Genomic DNA, 18,362 nt, shown 5'->3' with positions numbered 1-18,362 from the left:
TTTTTCCGCATTGAACAGATATTGTAAGAAGGTTAGTATTGTCTCAAGAGGGCAGGTCACCGGATCATGACCTTTGGCAAGGCACCAGTCTTGGAAAACTTTCCATTTATATGTATACTGGTCTCTAGTGCTTGGCGTCCTAGCAGACTGTAGTGTCTCTACCACTGCAACTGGCAAACCTCATCTGGACAGATGGCTCTATTCAACGGCCAGACCCAGACTTTCTGTGCATTCAGGACAGGAGTCTGTGTGCTGTATGGTGAAGACCCGGCGAGCGCAGGCCACCTTGGTTTATGTAGGCTACCACTGTAGCATTCCGTCCGGACCAGCACATGTTTTTGTTTTTGTTTGACCACTGATCTCATTCTCCCCTGCCCTGGGGAGAGAGACTCTGCTGGAGAGAGGGCTGCATTCCTATGCTTACTTAATTTAGAGAACTTGCGGCAGGGAGAGTAGTGCAACTTGCCGCCAGTGCCCTGGCCACGTGGTCTAACCCATGACATCTGGCGCAGGACGAATGTTCGTCCTGCCTGGGGAGTTTTGCCGCGCACAGGTCACACTGGTGGAACCCAGCGGAGGACCCAGTGGAGTGCATTGAAATGACGAGGGACATCGGTGCTGAGCAGCGCGTCGGTACAGAGTGATGTTAACTGGCACTGAGTAATCGCCGTCGGTGTCGGCTTCGAGGATGCACCGATCGGTGTCGGTGCCCAGAGAGCATGGACGAAGCCAGGCTGGTAATATGTGCTGAGTATATTGGCTTCGGCGCTGAGAGTGCGGTCAGTGTGAGTCTATTGGTACCGAGTCTGTTGGTGACGAGGTCGGTGCCAAGTCTATCGACGTTGCTCTCACCGGTGCCAAGTTAACTTGGCATCGGGGACGGCGTCTGAGATGTTTTCAACCCATGCCTAACAATCGGTGTCGGGGTCAGCATCGAGGAGCTGTTCAAGCCGGTACAGAGTTAATACGGCATCAGGGTTGGCGCCAAGAAGAGCGCGGTCAGTTCCGTGCTGATGTAGTCGAGTGAATCAGGGTTGGCGTCACTGGAAAGTGTAGCTGTACTAGGAAAGCCCGAGGCTTGAGAGAGGCGTGTAGGCAAGGTAGCTGAGGCTGACTAAATTGGCTTAGAGGACAACGCTGCGAGCCCGCAGGGTCACTCTACAGCACCACAATAGCTCAACCAATGGTAAATAAGACTACAAAAGGTAGTAAAAGAGAGTAATGGCTGCTTGCCAATCTCAATAAGAGGGGTCGAGACCATCTAATCAGTAAAACTGACATGAGACTAAAGCAAGAGCAATCTCAGAACACTCGAGTGTAGCTTACCGTGTGAAAATAAATTTGTAAGCTCCAAAAAACCAACATATCAGCCAATTTTCAGAGCAAATATTCACAAGGCAATCTGTGACTTGACTCATTGGACTGAGAGAAAATGGTGATATGCTACTGTGAGGATGACCATCCTCAACAGGAGGTGGGAGAGTCTTCCTCCTCACAACAGGGCCCTGATGGGGCAGCTTTTTTATATATACTCAGTGATTGACGATCAGAGAGGGCTCTTCCCATTTGGTAATGGTTGTCATTCTACTTGACAGGGAATGTCAAGTTAATTTTCAAACACTCAAAAGAAGAGCTGGGGTATTAAAACAATTTATATTAAAATGATATCCCCTATTTGTTGGAACAATTGAAGAAATAATTATCAAAAAGTTTGGTTATGTATTTTTTTTTATTATTTTTAATTTTAAATTGTCTGCAGTCTAGGTAATTTCTCAAATATTATTTGTTAACCTGGAATCCCAAAGCCAACCATTTTAATGTGACATTATTGGACATTGATAGATTATTAGCATTAGCTTCAAGCTATTGGAATGGTCTGTTTCAATGTCCCATCACAGAAACAAAGGGGAGGTATTGCTGATGGGGGTACCCTGTCACAATGAGCAATTTCTAAATTTCTACTCAAATGTATATAAAGTACCGATAGAAAGTCTACACCCCCTTGAACTTTTTTTCACATTTTGTTGTGTCAGTGCCTCAGAGTTTCATGCATTAAATGAGGACTTTTTTCCACTTATCTACACACCGTACTTCACACTGTTAAGGGGAAAAAAGTTTTTATTGAAAAAAAAAATATTGATTAAAAAAACAAAACTGAAAGATCAGAATTGGATAAGTCTCCACCCCCCTGAGTTAATACTTGGTGGAAGCACCTTTGGCAGAAATTACAGCTGTGAGTCTGTTGGGATAGGTCTCTACCAACTTTACACACCCAGATTTGGCAATATTTGACCATTCTTCTTTACAAAACTGTTCAAGCTCTGTCAAGTTCCTTGGGGAGTGTTGATGGACAGCAATCTTCAAGTCATGCTACAAATTTTCAATTGGATTTAGGTCGAGGCTCTGACCGGGCCACTCAAGGACATTTACCTTTTTGTTCCTTAGCCACTCCAGTGTAACTTTGGCTGTGTGCTTTGGGTCATTGTCATGCTGAAAGGTGAACTTCCATCCCAGCTTTCTTGCAGAGGGCAACAGGTTTTTCTCAAGGACTTCTCTGTACTTTGCTCCATTCATTTTCCCTTCTATCCTGACAAGTGCTCCAGTCCTTGCAGACGATAAACATCCCCATGTGTGTATTTCTGTGTTATATGTTGCGTGTTGTGTGTTAATATTGGTGTATAGTCATTGGTACATGGGATATAATATGGGTTATGAGCACGAGTGTTTAAAATGTATATTTGTATTTATGCTCAAGGATTGCACAGCACTTCACATGCAGGTAAAATGTAATAATGTGTGAGCACGGGAAATTGCGCTTCATTAATTCATGTGCAGTTGTACCGAGACTCCAATTGAATGACTGATTAGCAATAGAGTCTCAGTACAGCTGCATAAAAGCAGCACGTTTTCACTCACTCGGGGTTGTGTGTTCGGTGAGTAGAGAACGGGATTGGAGACGGAGGTAATAATAATAGTAAGCATCATAACATCTCACCGTGTTTGTCTGTGTAGTTAGTTTTTGTTTGTCTCTTTGTTTTGGCTACCAGTGCCATATCCTGTGTTTTGTTTATCTTTCAAACCTTATATTTTCTGTCTGTTTAATTATTAAATGCTGAGCGCAACCATGCTTTCCTTCTTGCCACTCTACCATACAGGCCAGATTTGTGGAGTGCTTGGGATATTGTTGTCACATGCACACTTTGACAAGTGTTGGCCATAAAAGCCTGTAGCTCTTGCAAAGTTGCCATTGGCCTCTTGGTAGCATCTCTGATCAGTCTCCTGCTTTGGTCATCCAGTTTGGACGGACGGCCTGATCTACGCAGGGTCTTGGTGGTGCCATACACCTTCCACTTCTTAATAATAGTTTTGACCATGCTCCAAGGGATATTCAAGGCCTTTGATATTTTTTTATACCGATCCCCTGATATGTGCCTTTCAATAACTTTGTCCCAGAGTTTTTTTGAAAGCGCTTTAGTGCTCATGGTTGAGCCGTTGCTTTGAAATGCACTACCCAGCAGAGGGAACCTACATGAACTGTTGAATTTATCCTGAAATCATGCGAATCACTACAATTTAACACAGGTAGAGGCCACTTAACTTGGTGTGTGATTTTGAAGGTGATTGTTACACCTGAGCTAATTTAGAACTGCTATTACAAGGGTGGAAGTGAACACTTATCCAACCAAGCTATTTCAGTTTTTATTTTTAATTAATTTTCTACAAATTTCTAGAATATTTTTTTCACTTGGAAGTTGTGGGATAGGACGTGTAGATGAAAAAAAAAAAAAAACTATTTTAATGCATTTTAATTCCAGGCTATAAGGCAACAAAAGGTGAACATTTTGAAAGGGGGTGTAGACTTTCAATAGGCACTGTACTTCTGAATCAGGTACAGATCACTCATTAATAGACATTTTCTTTGAAAACTTGACATTCTCTCTATTAATCCTCAATCAAAAGTCAGTTTGAAGGAGCCCTTCTCCCTTGAAGAAATAATTGATGTGATTAAATTTATGCAAAGTGTCAAGTGCCCTGTGCCTGATTGGTTCCCTATCGAATTAAAAAAAAAAAAAAAACTCTCACATTCTACAGTCTACGTTCTCTGAATCATTTATGTCATAATCCCTCCTCCTATACTTTTTCAAGCTTCTATATCTTTATTATTAAAAAAGAACATGATCCCCTTTCATGTAATTCATACCACCCTATTTCTTTTCTTAATGCTGGTGTCAAGATTTTATCGAAGGCTTTGGCTCACAGATTCCAATCTATCTTTCCTTCTATTTTTTCTTTAGACCAGACAGGTTTTATCCAGAACAGACGCTCCTTTTTTAATTTCAGTTGTTTTTTTCAACATATATACATCATCCTCTTATCTTTTTCCTGAGGTTCTTAATTCACTAAAAGTTTTCAATCAGATTGAATGGGACTAGCTTTTTGTCACCTTTGAAACATTTGGATTTGATTCTGTCACCTGGATGGCTTCTGAGTGACGTCAGAAAAAGAAATGTACTCTCACACAGTACTATGGGTATGATGCGCTTGGGTGCATGTTTATTTAATGAATTAAAAAGCTTAAACAAAACAGAAACACTGATACAAAACAAAACGGCACGATGGCCAAAATAACAGACAAAAAAGCAAGCAAACAATGAACAAACAAGTATCGTGCTAGTCCAAATCCAGCAGAAGTAGCAATTGTTTAATCTTTAGTTTCTGTTTCACTCACATCGCTCTCCCATTCTCCACTCTGAACACACCAACCCTGTTCAGCCAAAGCTGCAGGTTTTTATACATGTAATCATCTCCAGATTAGTAATACATTAATTAATCTGGAGACGGTCACAGTCTGCATGAGTTTAGCATGGACGAGGAATTTTAACCCCATCCATGCTGTAAAATAATTAACAACAAAATAACATTCACACACAAGACAAGTACTTTTAAATAGTAATACAACAAACACAAAATGACATATCACATATCTCCCTCCCTAGTGCATAGCACACAGCCTCAAAGCCCCCCCCAAAGGACCCCCCCCCCCCCCCCCCCCCCCCCCTTAAAAACCCAACACCCTCGGCCATATTCCTGGGCCAGGAACAGAGGCATCAATGGGTCCATGGGTAGCAATGCTATTAGCACCAAGGCAAGCTCCTGCAGCTGGGGCAATCCTGACAGTGGCAATGCTGCCATTGGAAATGTTGGCAGCGGCAATACTCATAATGGCAATGCTGTCAGCACAATAGTCAGTGTGTGCAGGGTGTGGTTGGGGGATGATTGGAACAGACTGGGGTCTTTCTACAATGATCATCTTCTTTACCTGTCTGACCCTTCCTCATGTTCTGTCTATCTTTCATAGATTTGGTCAATTCTCTGGATATAAACTCAATTTACATAAAAGTGAATTATTTCCAATCAATTCTGCAACTGTAAATTATCAATTTGCAACTTCACCCTTTAAAATTTCAATCAAAAGTTTACATATTACATGGGAATTTCTGTTACACGATCCTATGCCAACCTCTTTAAATCTAATTTCACCCCTTTATTAGATTATTTTAATAAAGATTTTGCACGGTGATCATCTCTACCCCTCTCACTGCTGGCCGTAATAACTGTTATACCGATTCAATACATTCCAAGCCTTATCGCTAAACCCTCCTTTAACACTTTAGATACATTGATCTCATTATTTACATGGAACAAAAAAAATTATTGTATTCACAGGTCCTTCGTTTTTGTTTGTCTATTGACCCCACAGCACTTATGGCAATCTTTGGGACACTGCCTGATGATATCCCTCTGTCTAAGGTTCAGTCGAGGACCCTGGCTTTTGCATCGCTGTTGCCCCAATGCCCTATATTGTTAAATTGGAAGCAAGCTGCCCCACCCTCATATGTTCACTGGGTAAGAGACATTACACAATATCTTAAACTGGAGAAAATCAGATATACTCTTTAGTTGGTCTAGCGACAAGTTACATGCTGCATGGTGGCCCTTTTTTCTATGTTGACAAACTGAAGCTCTCAGTCCTCCCTTAGGCTTTTCAAGTAGAAATAATAAGTGGTATAAAATGAGTTGGCCAATATATAAATTAAAAGACATGATTTGGATTGAAAGAGATTCTGTTAAATAATAAAGATGAGGAGTTGAATGAGTTTAACGTATGCTTCTTTATTTTTGATTTGAGGACATCAAACTAATCTAAATTAAAAAAAAAGAAAAAATACACCCCCTAAGTAATTTATTTATAAAAGGGCTCTTCAATGTCTGTTTAAGTACTTGCCAAGCTGTATCCTCCTCATAAGAGACACACTGGATGCTAGCTCAGCAGCTCATCTTGCACAGTATTTATTTTTCAACCTTATTAGTTTAAGCGACTGTCTTTTCCAGACACAGAGGCACTACCTTGAAATGGGATTTCTTCTTATTATAACTCTGTATATCAACTTTTGCATAAGGAATGAGGAAACAAACACAAAAATCAATGAAATAATACAAGAATCATCAAATAATAATAACACGTTCAAAGTTTATGGAATAAGGAGAGTCGAACAGATTTATAAATATTTATTTTGAGAAAAGAATAGTGTTGTGTCTATTACTGCTTATATAGACCCTGAGAATAAATGTGTATTATGTCATTACAGTCATTCTGGTGAAAGAATAGGTAGTATCAGGTTTGTGCCAGGTTTACTGTATTAATTCAGTGCAGCTGAGCACCTAAAGTGTGGATTTCATGTTTAGCAAATAAACAGTTCTCATTTTTATTAGTTATGGACCTTTATTAGTTATAAATAAACTATTTTTACTGTCCACATGTTACACCATCAAATTAAGGTGCCAATGATTAGTAATTTCTGATTTAGAAAGTCAGAAAGATCTAGTGTATGCTTATCAATCAAGTCCAAGTTTCAACTGTGTCAGCAGCACTTGCCAATCTTTGACTGAAAATTTTTATCAGGAGCATGATCAACAGATGAAGCCAGAGAAGGAACTCCAGTGTAGAATGTTATCTTCTGATCAGACTTGTCATCTGCTTTAAGCTTTCTGTAACTCTGTCCTTCAGCTTGTCCCTTGCTTTGTTTCCTAGGAGTCCTGTTTACATTCCTCAGTGTAGCATTCGCAGCCAGCAGTGTGTGGACCAAAAGGAGTTGGTGCAAAGTCACATTTTTACTAAGAACAGCACAAACAAAAATATTGACCAGAAAAGCAAGTATTTATACCTGAACAGGTATACTCCTTCCCATGACTAAACCAAGTGAACAGTTGCTTCTATTCAAACTATCAAATATTAATAAATACATGCTTACAATATGTTCAATAAATCCTAATACACAAATATCATAGGAAAAACTATATATAAAAACATACATGCATCAAAAATAAATACTTTAAACAAGCACAAAATAATTCATAAAATACTACCCTGTTGTGCATATTTACGTTGTATATCTATGATTTACGTCACAACTGTTTCCTCAATAAGATTTTGGCTTAATTATCCCTAGATTCATGATTCAAGATTAACAATTAATATTATGTATGTTTAAGTACTTCAAATCAATCATAGATGTGTATTTGTTATGAGACAAAAAGAAACCTAACAATACAAATTATTATTACATTTATTCATATTCTCAAAGGAAGAAGAAGAAGAATGAAGGTTAGGCTTCATATATATATATATATATATATATATATATATATATATATATATATATATATATATATATAGAGAGAGAGAGAGAGAGAGAGAGAGAGAGAGAGAGAGAGAGAAAACAAAATAAAACATTCAAGGAAAAGTAATGCATTGTTAAATGTTCATAATGAATCCTTGATGTACTCTCTGGTCATAGAGTTCTGCATTAGTGAAGCAGTCTTTAGTAGTTCATCACTCATTGTTTGGTTCAGTCACGCGTTACGCATACATGCGCTAGCTTCTAAATGGCTAAGTATGCATGTACAATGTTACATCTAGTTGAATAGATGCACGTTACGTATTGTGACGATTTCAATAGTATGGCTTCAGTTTAGTTACTTGTAAACACACAATATAAGTTTGATACTTATTCTGTTGGAGCGTTGTTTAAAACAAAGTCTTCTTAACACGGTCGTCCTCTCTGTGGAAGTTAGTTGTGTAACAGTGCAGTATCTCCATGAAGTCTGTAGGCAAAAGCTTTTGTTGTTCCGGAAGGAGCCCTTCTTCTCCGGGACAGCTTTGAAAGTTACATCACTGTGTCTTCGTTGAAGAACTTCGGAGTTTGATGAGTTGAGAGCGATGAGATTGAAGAGAGAAAGAGCGAATCCAGAGAGCAAGAATAAATCCAGAGAGAGAGAAAATCATTGTTCTGAGTTTAAGTAACACAATGTATAGCAGTTACCTTGTACTGTAAACAAATCCTTGTCGGTCCTTCCATTGATTCACAGTATTTGATAGACAGTTGCGTGTCACACAAAAAGGTGTGTTAGAAATGGAATGTATCCACCTATTTCATTATCAAAGGATTTTACATTTACCATATAAACCTCCTATTCAATATAACTTTAGTTACATTCATTGGAGATGCATATAAATTCCAGTTTGATTCTCTATGCAAAATTACGATTACAAGTATATAAAACACTTATTATTAGTTTATAATATTAATTTAAAACACAATAAACCATTCAGGTTTATTGGGACACTTAAAATAACGGTTAAACTTGTCTACAAGTTATGTAATTAAAAATGATTCTTAAAGCATTTTAACTAACTTTTAATACAATAATGGTACACTGCAGTGTAAGTTTTATGACATTTTAGGAAACTAGACAATCAGATAGCATTTTGGAAGGTGAGCTTCAAAGAGTTAACACAGTCTGTGACCTGAACCTTGGTCTACTCAACAAGCTTTGAAGTAGATCTGGTTAAGAATGTTCTGGAAACGGTGTTAACAACCCAATCACCACAGCATGTCATACAGACAAGAGTCTATCTTATATATCTGGGAAATGCTTATATTAAAATGACTTTAACCTTGTTCCTTGACATCCACTTTATTTTTACCTTATGATGCTGTCCTGACTACAGGAAGTCAGCACAGAGGTAAGTATTAAAAGACCCCTCACCCAAGATGGTGGTTTTTCACTTCCTCCCACAAAATGGAGGACAGCACTTCCCTAAGCATATGAGGTAAGTTAAAAAATGTTACAGGTATATATATATATATATATATATATATATCTTATATAATCTATACTATATATGATATATATATACATATACACACACACAGAGTTATATAAACTATAAGTTTTACTTAGTACAAGTTTTACTGTTTAGAATTTATATTTGTGTGTGTGTGTGTGTTTGTGGAACATCTAAAAGTTACATTTCATTAACACTAGAACCGCCTTTTACAATACATGTTTTTATTTTTAATATAACCTAAAATATTCAATTTGCTTTACATATACAGGCCTGCTGTTATCTTTACTGGACCTGGCAGACACCAATTATTTCATTTTATACAAGGTAGGAGAGAATTCATTTTGAAGCTAGCCACAGCACAAACATTTTGAGCAGAAAACTGCAAACCTGCAGGGTGCAGCAGCTCAAGTTGGATTCTGTGCTGTACTGAATGACACAGACAAGAGAAAGCATATGTTACTTTTGTTTTAGATTTAAAACTATTTTTTTACATCTTTGTATGTACATAAACCTGTTTATACCTGTTTACAGACAAGTTTCTTTTGAAATGTTTATTTTATTATAGTTTTTCATTTTATGTTAACATTTGTAAGAGATTCAGGGACAGCGAATTGGGGCTGCTTAATTAATATCTGTCATTATTAACCCTCTATTTAAGGCACAATCTTACGTACTTCCCTGTCTATTGTTTTCGATTTGTAGCTAGCATGTAGACTATTGGAAAAAAAAAAGCCTAAATCTCATCCCTTCATTCTCTCCTCCGACTCGGATGCTCCAGAGATACATCTCATTCTGCAGCTTCCTTCCCTTTTCTGGCAGCAGCACCATCTGTCATCTCTCCAAATAGTCACTCTCCAGTTCAGTAACCATGCCATTCGAAATGGCGCTCCAATGTTGAACCTCCATTACAGATTAATTGTAAAGATTGGCCCGTTGCAGCTTAAAAGCACTATTTGATAAAGATATCAATATTCTGAGCAGCAGCGACCGGCTCGCTGTGTTCAACCTCTACTGAAATGCTGCATCTGCCAAGCCTGTCTTCTGTCCTCGCTTGCAAGCAGCGGCAGGCAGAGGCCCCTCCCCCGTTCCACATACTGCATCAGCTCTTTCAGAACCAGCTCGATTCTCCCCTTTGGCAGAGGATCCCTTCTTTAAACTTCATCAGGCCATTTTCAATGATTTAAAGATATGATCCAGCCTATCGCAAGCTCGATTTCAACCATCAACACCCGGCTCGACAATCTCGAAAGCCGTGGTATACCATCAACAACAAAAACAACAGCAGCCATTCCTGAGTTCTCGCTACTTTCCAATTATGCAGCAGCTTCCGCTTCTGTTACTTCAACCTTTTTCCCCACTTTTGAAATCCCTGAATACAACCTCTCATCTGCAATAGCATCTGGTTCCCATTCAGCTTCCACCATCAGACGTCACTTTCTTTCTCCAAATATTCACAAACAAATTATAGACGGTAAAGATTTATATTCTGATTGCAACATCTGAGTTTCCAGATCACCGTGTTGTGGACTGTGGGGACTTGTCAGTTACGCTCAAATCTTGTGACCCACGCCTTCTTAAAAATCTAACTCTGGGAGAGTTCGTCCTAGCCTTTTTCGTCTATCATTATGTTTTCTCCTCAGCCTATCCTTACCGTCGCCTGGAGCTAGATCAATATCTTTTTTATATCGTAGAGCTCTTTGTTAGATATGGGGGTACCACGTTTTATGACTATCACAAGGCCATTTCTGCCAAAGCTGCCTCCATGTTATCAGCTGATAACCACATTGTTGACTGGTCTTTCCCAGATCTTGATTTCTTTAACCGCATCTTCAGTGATCTGCAAGTCAACACCTGCAGAGTTTGTAGATCTACGGTGCACTCTACCTCCCTCTGCCCAAAAGCAGCTTCCAGTTCATTTAAAATTGGCCACCGCTCTACTCCTTCACACTTATTTTCAGGACTACCAGCTCCAAACCCTATCCACGCCTCAGCCCCACAGGACAGATCTTCAATCCGAACAAACACAATCTCTATATCAAGTTCTCCAGATTCAAGCAGATTTGCAACAACTTTAATTTAGCAGCCTGCTACTCCAGTACTTGTAGAAATCTCCATGTCTAGCTTCTGCGGCATCGCCCACTCCAGATCCAACTTTCCATCTCTTCCCAAATGACAATCAAAATTACTAGTAGTATCAACTCCCATAAACATCCGTGTTATTGAGAGGAACGGTAGTTCCTCGTACGAGTTAGAAAAATTTGTTGGAAACTACTAAGACTCTCTATACAGCTCCAAGAGTTTTGCTGTTTTCACTATGTTGCATTGGCAAAACGAAATCACCTAGAATTACCATCTGTACCAGTACCACAATTCTGAAACTTTCTTACATCAAATGTGAAAAAAAATACACAAGTATATATAAGTCATCAAACTAAGGTACAATTGTTATTCTCCTTCTTCCTCTTCTGTTTGTTACGTTTTAGTTTTTTAAGAGCATGTAGCGACTTTTCAAACAGAAAAGCTAAATAACTGGACATCTACCAATCATGTGATTCCACATGTTGGTCAACATCAGAATAAACCAGGGAATGCACACAGTTTGATATATTCACACCATGTATATTAAGCCTTTGCGGTCCTATGTCAGACCAGGTCCAACATTACAATGTTCCCTTTCCAGTCCCGACATCATCAAAAAGACAAAGCACAGTCTCTAGTCATGGGGCTTGGCTGAAAATGCAGTACTGGTGTCCTTTAGCTATGCAGGGTCTTTTAAACCTGTCTGAAAAAATTAAACTGCACATGTGAAAATAAACTGGACCTGACACACCTGGCAAGCGCTGAATAAATGGAGTGCTAAGGGTTAAAGCTGTTGGTGAAGTAAATGTATCTATAGCGCCTTGTGAATCTTTAATATAGGACATTAATAGAAGTATCTCTTTGATAAGATGTACTGGAATTATTGTTAGCTCTGTGTATTTTAAACAATTATTAATGCTTAAGTATAATATATTAATACATACATGCTGCAGAACTGAGTGAGTACATGTTTGTTTTTTACTTCTGGAGAATACAATTTTTCAGACCTAGTGTGTGTACCATGGTTTACTGATTAACCTACTTATTAGCATGAAAATCGAAAACCGGGCGGTGGTATAAAGACCTGCCTCTGTTTAGATCATCAAACAAGACCTCATGATCATGACTAGATTTTAGTGTCCTGGAAAAGAAAACAACTCAGATTTATTTCTAGTGTTTTTCATTACGTGTATAAATCATGGCTTGTTTGTAAGTACGCAGAATAATGATAATAATATCACACTAGTCCAGGAAAAGCATGCAATTCACAATATGTCACCTATAAAAATTTAGCTGTTTATTTTGAATGAGGATTGATTTGTGGCTCACTGGTGGATCTTATATTGCTTTGTTTGTATTTATTTTATGGAGCTGCCTGTTGAATCCTACAAAAGCAGAAGGCTATCTTTATTGCTTCCCAGAACAGTATTGCTTTGAACAGGGAAGAAAATATTACATTTCACACTGAACAATCAACCTTTATAATGACATTTTAAAGCTGTAAGAGTCTATATTGTTTCAAACATAGTTGTTTATATAGTTTAGGAAGCTTTTTAATCTAACAATTTAGGAGAGAGGATGAAAGGGTATAAACCACATGACCAGGTTCTGTTGTTATTTATTAAAGAGGAAAATGTGGTGCAGTGCAATAATGCAAAATGCTGAGGTCAGAACAGTAGTTCCTCCACTCCAGATCAAACTTGAAGCATGAATACTGAACTGATAAAACCGCCCCACCCCCCAATACAAAAAAAATGAAATCGGTATATATCCAATACACCGGAAAAACACTGGAAATGGTTACTCAATTCATATTGACTTGACCCCTTTCCCAGTGAAAAAATTAAATACCTACCCATGCAATTGGGCAATGTCCCTCCTTCCTGACTTGCATTGATTTGTTCTGAATACTTTAAACCTACCCCGAACTACTGAGTGGCAGCACATTCCTACTTTTTTATTGGAGGATTGTAACATGCTTGCATGATTTACAACAAGATGTTTTTGCTCACAAGATTTAAAGTTATATTCCAGCACATAGTATTTACACACTTGTGGAATTTAAAACAGAATTGCAAATTGTGGTAAAATGTAAAAAAAAAAAAAAGTCTAAACACACAAAAACCCCAGAAGAATATGTCTGTGACCATAAGTATTTTGTTGTGGAAGATAACAAAGGAAAAAAAAAAAAGTACTGGTGAGTTATTAAACAGAAAGACTGAATAGCAAAACTTTTATGTACATTTACAAAACTGCATTAAAATGAGCTCTCTAGGCTCCACTTTTTTTTTTTCACTTTCCTGACGTACTTGCATTATTATTATGGTCTATTAAATGTATCTTCTCTTGTTTCTCCATATCACTTGAAACATGCATCTGCTTTGTTTTTCTCCACCTTTACTATGTTTTAATCCCACCTGTCCATTGATTGAAATCCTGAAATAACATTAAAAACTGTAATTTGCGTCATTAACATATAGGTTTCTCATTTAAATAATGATTATTATTCCGTCACCTTTATATAAATTGCACCCATTCCACTTGTAGGAAAACAGCAGAAAAGTGTTTCATTTTATGATGGAAACAATGTTCCAGATAAGAGTTGGGTTAAAAAAATGGAGACGGCGAGTTTCAGACTGTCAGAAGACACTTGATATTCTGGGCTATTGTGACAGAAAAAACAAAAGCAACAATAATTTTATACAGTATATGAAAAGTGAATGCCCTGTAAAAAAACAAAATTAGATATAACTCGAAAATAGCTAAAAATAAGCACCAAAAATAAAAACCAAAAAACAGAAGCCCTAATTATATTGATACCATAAAAACATTAACCCTTAGCACTCCATTTATTCAGTGCTTGTCAGGCGCGTCAGGTCCAATTTATTTTCACACACGCTGTTTATTAGATTCCCCCCCCCCCCCCCCCCCCCCCACCCAGAGTAAAACAGGTTTAAAAGGCAGTGCATGGCAAAAGAACACTCAGTACTGCATCTCCAGCCAAGCCCCACCTCTTGATCGCTGTATTTTTCATATACTCTTCATAGTCGTGCATACTGATAAATCCTCTCCTGATCACTCTTTTTATCGTCAAACTCCTCAATAATGCAATCCAAGTTTTATTACTATAACATCTCAAAAAGCTCTGCAAATGTCTGTGATATTCTTTGTGCGCTGGATGCGGAAGCAGCTATCTTCATGTTATCTCTGTGATGCAGGGGCTATGTGGTGTTGCTCAGATACACCCCTTTTCTTCGGCTCCTATCGGTTTCACTCGGCCATTGAAAGGTTCTTAGCTTTTTCTGGAGAAAAAATGACTAGAGACCTGTGCTTGATGTCTTTTTGATGATGTTAGACTGGAAAGGGAAAATTGGAATGTCAGACCTGATCCGACATATGACCGCAAAGGGTTAATACAATAGAAAAAACATATTAAAAGTTTCAATACAAATTCAAATCCAGCTTCCCATTACTGTAAATGCACTTCAGTGTGCAGGAACTTGTTATTCTTCTTGACAGAGACTATTATCATCATACTGACTATCTGTCCAGTTCACTACTCAGCTGTCAACACTGGGTGAGATCTGTAGGACAGTTTTTGACAGAAATATCTGTTATTGAACTGTTTACTCTCTAAGGGTCAGCTTTGTGTAAGTAAGGTTATGACAACTGCTGGGGTTTGCTACGTCCTCCTTTTAAAGTTCACAAAACTAATGAATTAAAAGAAGTGCAGCTCCTGTGGTTTTGTCCTACGACTGCCGTCAAACAAACTTTTGTTGTCCGATACAGTAATCAAACAGTTGTGCCTGTTTGCTTGGTGCTGGACAGGGTTGCCTCAATGGTTTCTTCTAACTTAGCTTGTGTTTTTGTCATCTCCACTTTAAATTGCTGGGCACTTTTGATAACTTGGCGTTTCTTTTCACATTTCCAATGTGGTTTTTATTTCAGATATTACTTATTTTGTTCACTTAATGGATATGTATATTTTGTGTGTGTGTGAACTATGAGTTCTGTAATTGTTGTGCTAGTCAAAGTTTGCTTTTATAGAGAGGAGACGAAACATCAGGATTACTGAATCAAAAGATGCAGTTTTATTTACTCTTGTGCACACCAGTAATAGTCTTCTTGTCACTTTGTAATATTCCTGTTTGGTTTGGTTTGCCAACGCATAAGCTGGATTGCAAGCATTCTTCCTGCTGACTGAAGGACTTCACGTTTAGAACTGTAGATTTTTGGCAGTGGTCACATCTGCCACCATCAATGGGTGCCCACTGGTGCTCCATATTTAATTAGTTGTTCCAAACACATGGAATGTGTAGAGAGTGAACATGTACCACCTCTCGATTTGATGTATGGTACCAACATTGTGTACATTGTGTCGTGCCTTGTGGTAACTGAAACCAGATGACACATGTCTGGGCAAGTTTGACACAATTTGGTGAGAAACTAAACAACATTTTGCTGCTGAACTCTACTGAAGGGTTCTCTAAGAAGTGACAAATTTCCACATTGCTGAGAGATGCAGTGGATGGCAACAGATCAGAGTTGTTATCAAAAATCCTGAGGGCTTGCTCACTCTGTTTTATTTACTCTTTCAGAAGTTGGCAGTGAAGAAGACATTGTAACATGGTGTTTGCAAAGCAAAGTGAGATGAGTGTTGGCAAGCCCCTGATTGAATGTGTGATTGCAATTGTTCCCTCAGAATGCGATAGCTTTTGTTGTTCCTGAACACTGGTGATGGCTTGACATACGAAATATACACAGTCGTCTCCTTCAAGCTTATCAACTCAGGGCAGTAAAGACTTGTTAGCCTGCTGTACTCTGCAACTGCAGATGGAAGTGTTTTAACCCTTAGCGGTCCATTTATTCAGAGCTTGTCAGGCACATCAGGTCCAATTTATTTTCACACGTGCTGTTTATTTTACACACACTGTTTAATTTTTTTTTTTCAGAGTAAAACAGGTTTAAAAAGGCACTGAATCGCATCTCCAGCAAAGCCACACCCCTTGTTCGCTGTATTTTTCACATTCCTCTTTATAGACGTGCATACTGATAAATCCTCTCCTGATCACTCGTTTTATCACCAAACTGCTCAATAATGCGATCCAAGTCATTGTTTTATTACTATAACATTTCAAAAGCTCTGCAAATGTTTTTGCAACAGTCGGCTGGAATGGGAGTTGAAAGATACCATCATTAATCATTAGCTGTTTTCCTTTTGGAGAAAATATGTGTGTTTGCTTATTTTTTGTATTATTATGCTAATTCTTTGTTTCATTTCAAATGGTGCAAACTTTGCAGTGGAGCAACTGCTGTTTTGGTTTTTAATGGATTTCAATGAATCAATCTGCTTTGCTTATTGTTTATATACTGAGAAACCCCAAACTTGTTGTATACTGCTCGTTTTTTTATTATTATTTTAATGGGCAGATTGATGTGTGTGCAATTATTATGAAATCCCCACAGTAGTAGTGCAGTGTAAATGTGTGTGTGTGTGTGTGTGTATGTATATATATATATATATATATATATATATATATATATATATATATATATATATATATATATATATATATATCTTTTATATTATCTATTTTTGTAGAGGACATGGGAAGTATTTACTGTAAATAGACAGTTAATTAAAAAGAGCAGGGGACTGTACGTTACCGTTACTGACGCTAATGGGAAATTATGATAACTAAATAGTTTTTCTGTGCGATGTTTGTCAAAATGTAAAAAAAAAAAAAAAGGGGTAATGTTTAATAAAAAAAAATGTATGTAGTTAAAACCTGATGTATACACTACTATTATTGAGTTGTTTTATTAACCAAATTTGGGGTTCTAAATACACCATCCACTCGATATATATCGCGGGTGTCGGAGTCCAATATAAATCCACTCTATATCGAGGGCCGCGATATAGCAAGAGACCCATAGAAAAACAAATGGGCTATAATAACAAATACTGTACAACCACATCCTCGTTTTATCGGGGGCTTTTTTGTATGCGGAAACACAATTAGACCTCCATTATAGTCCCATCAAGCTGTCGGACTTGCATTGACTGATTTTATAGTGGCAAAACAATTTTCCAGCTTTATTGTTAGTTTTACAATCTCCTTATCCCTTCATTGGTCTTCCAGGCCTCTGTTTAGTGTAATAACATGCTGTTTCCTATAATTTGCAGTGTCAAGACAAGTAAATAATTACCCATTTGTTAACACTTAAGATTCTATTGAATTATTATAACATCTCATTAACTTTCTATTGAATTTAAGTTTATGAATTACATTTAACACTATGTTGCAAACATAGAAACCAAAACTTATCAAAATATATACTTTCTATATGATTTCTTTTATCCAAAAATTAAGTAATGCTATTTTTAAAAAAAGACAGAGATACACAATAAGATCATAAGATTGAAAATAAAGCACATTTTAATATCAACATTTAAAAAATTAGAAAAGAAAAGAAAAAAAAGTCTGCACCACATCATTGATTGTCCAGTATACTGGACACAATGCAACAAAAGGTTATTGTCTATTTTTCTCAACCCATTACTCCTGCATGCCCCTTTAGCCCCTTTCACACTGGCATGCTCTACCATCCACGTGTCTTTGTTTGAATGGCCGTCAAGTATTTTGTCTCGCTCAACCCGGGTCAAAGCGTGTCAACCCACACCCTGAGGTGGGTTGCTGGGAACCCATGTTAACCCTGGTCCTACCCAGGTACGTGGTTTCACACTACGCGGGAATGTGACCCGGTTAGCCGGAATTGTGTAGCAGTGCCAGTGTGAAAGGAGCTTTTGTCTGAACTGTCCTAGAAATCAACAGAATTTACTGGAGATTCTGTTTCTCAGTGTCTGAAGTTGTTCAGTACTGTAATGCCAGGAACTCATTAAAAACAATTGAAGATTTATCACCACCTACAGTTTAAAAAATATTTGTCAAATTTTTGAGAATATTCAAACGTGGAAAAAATACTCATTACATTTTCAGACAGAATTTACATACAGTAAATCACAAGTTAAATACTTTAATGTGAACTCGCAATACAATCCATAACATACCCAATAAATATGAGCTGG

The sequence above is a fragment of the Polyodon spathula genome, chromosome 11 (assembly GCF_017654505.1).
Source record: "Polyodon spathula isolate WHYD16114869_AA chromosome 11, ASM1765450v1, whole genome shotgun sequence".
NCBI lineage: Eukaryota > Metazoa > Chordata > Actinopteri > Acipenseriformes > Polyodontidae > Polyodon > Polyodon spathula.
The sequence above is the reverse complement of the archived record's forward strand: the minus strand, read 5'-3'. Positions refer to the sequence as shown.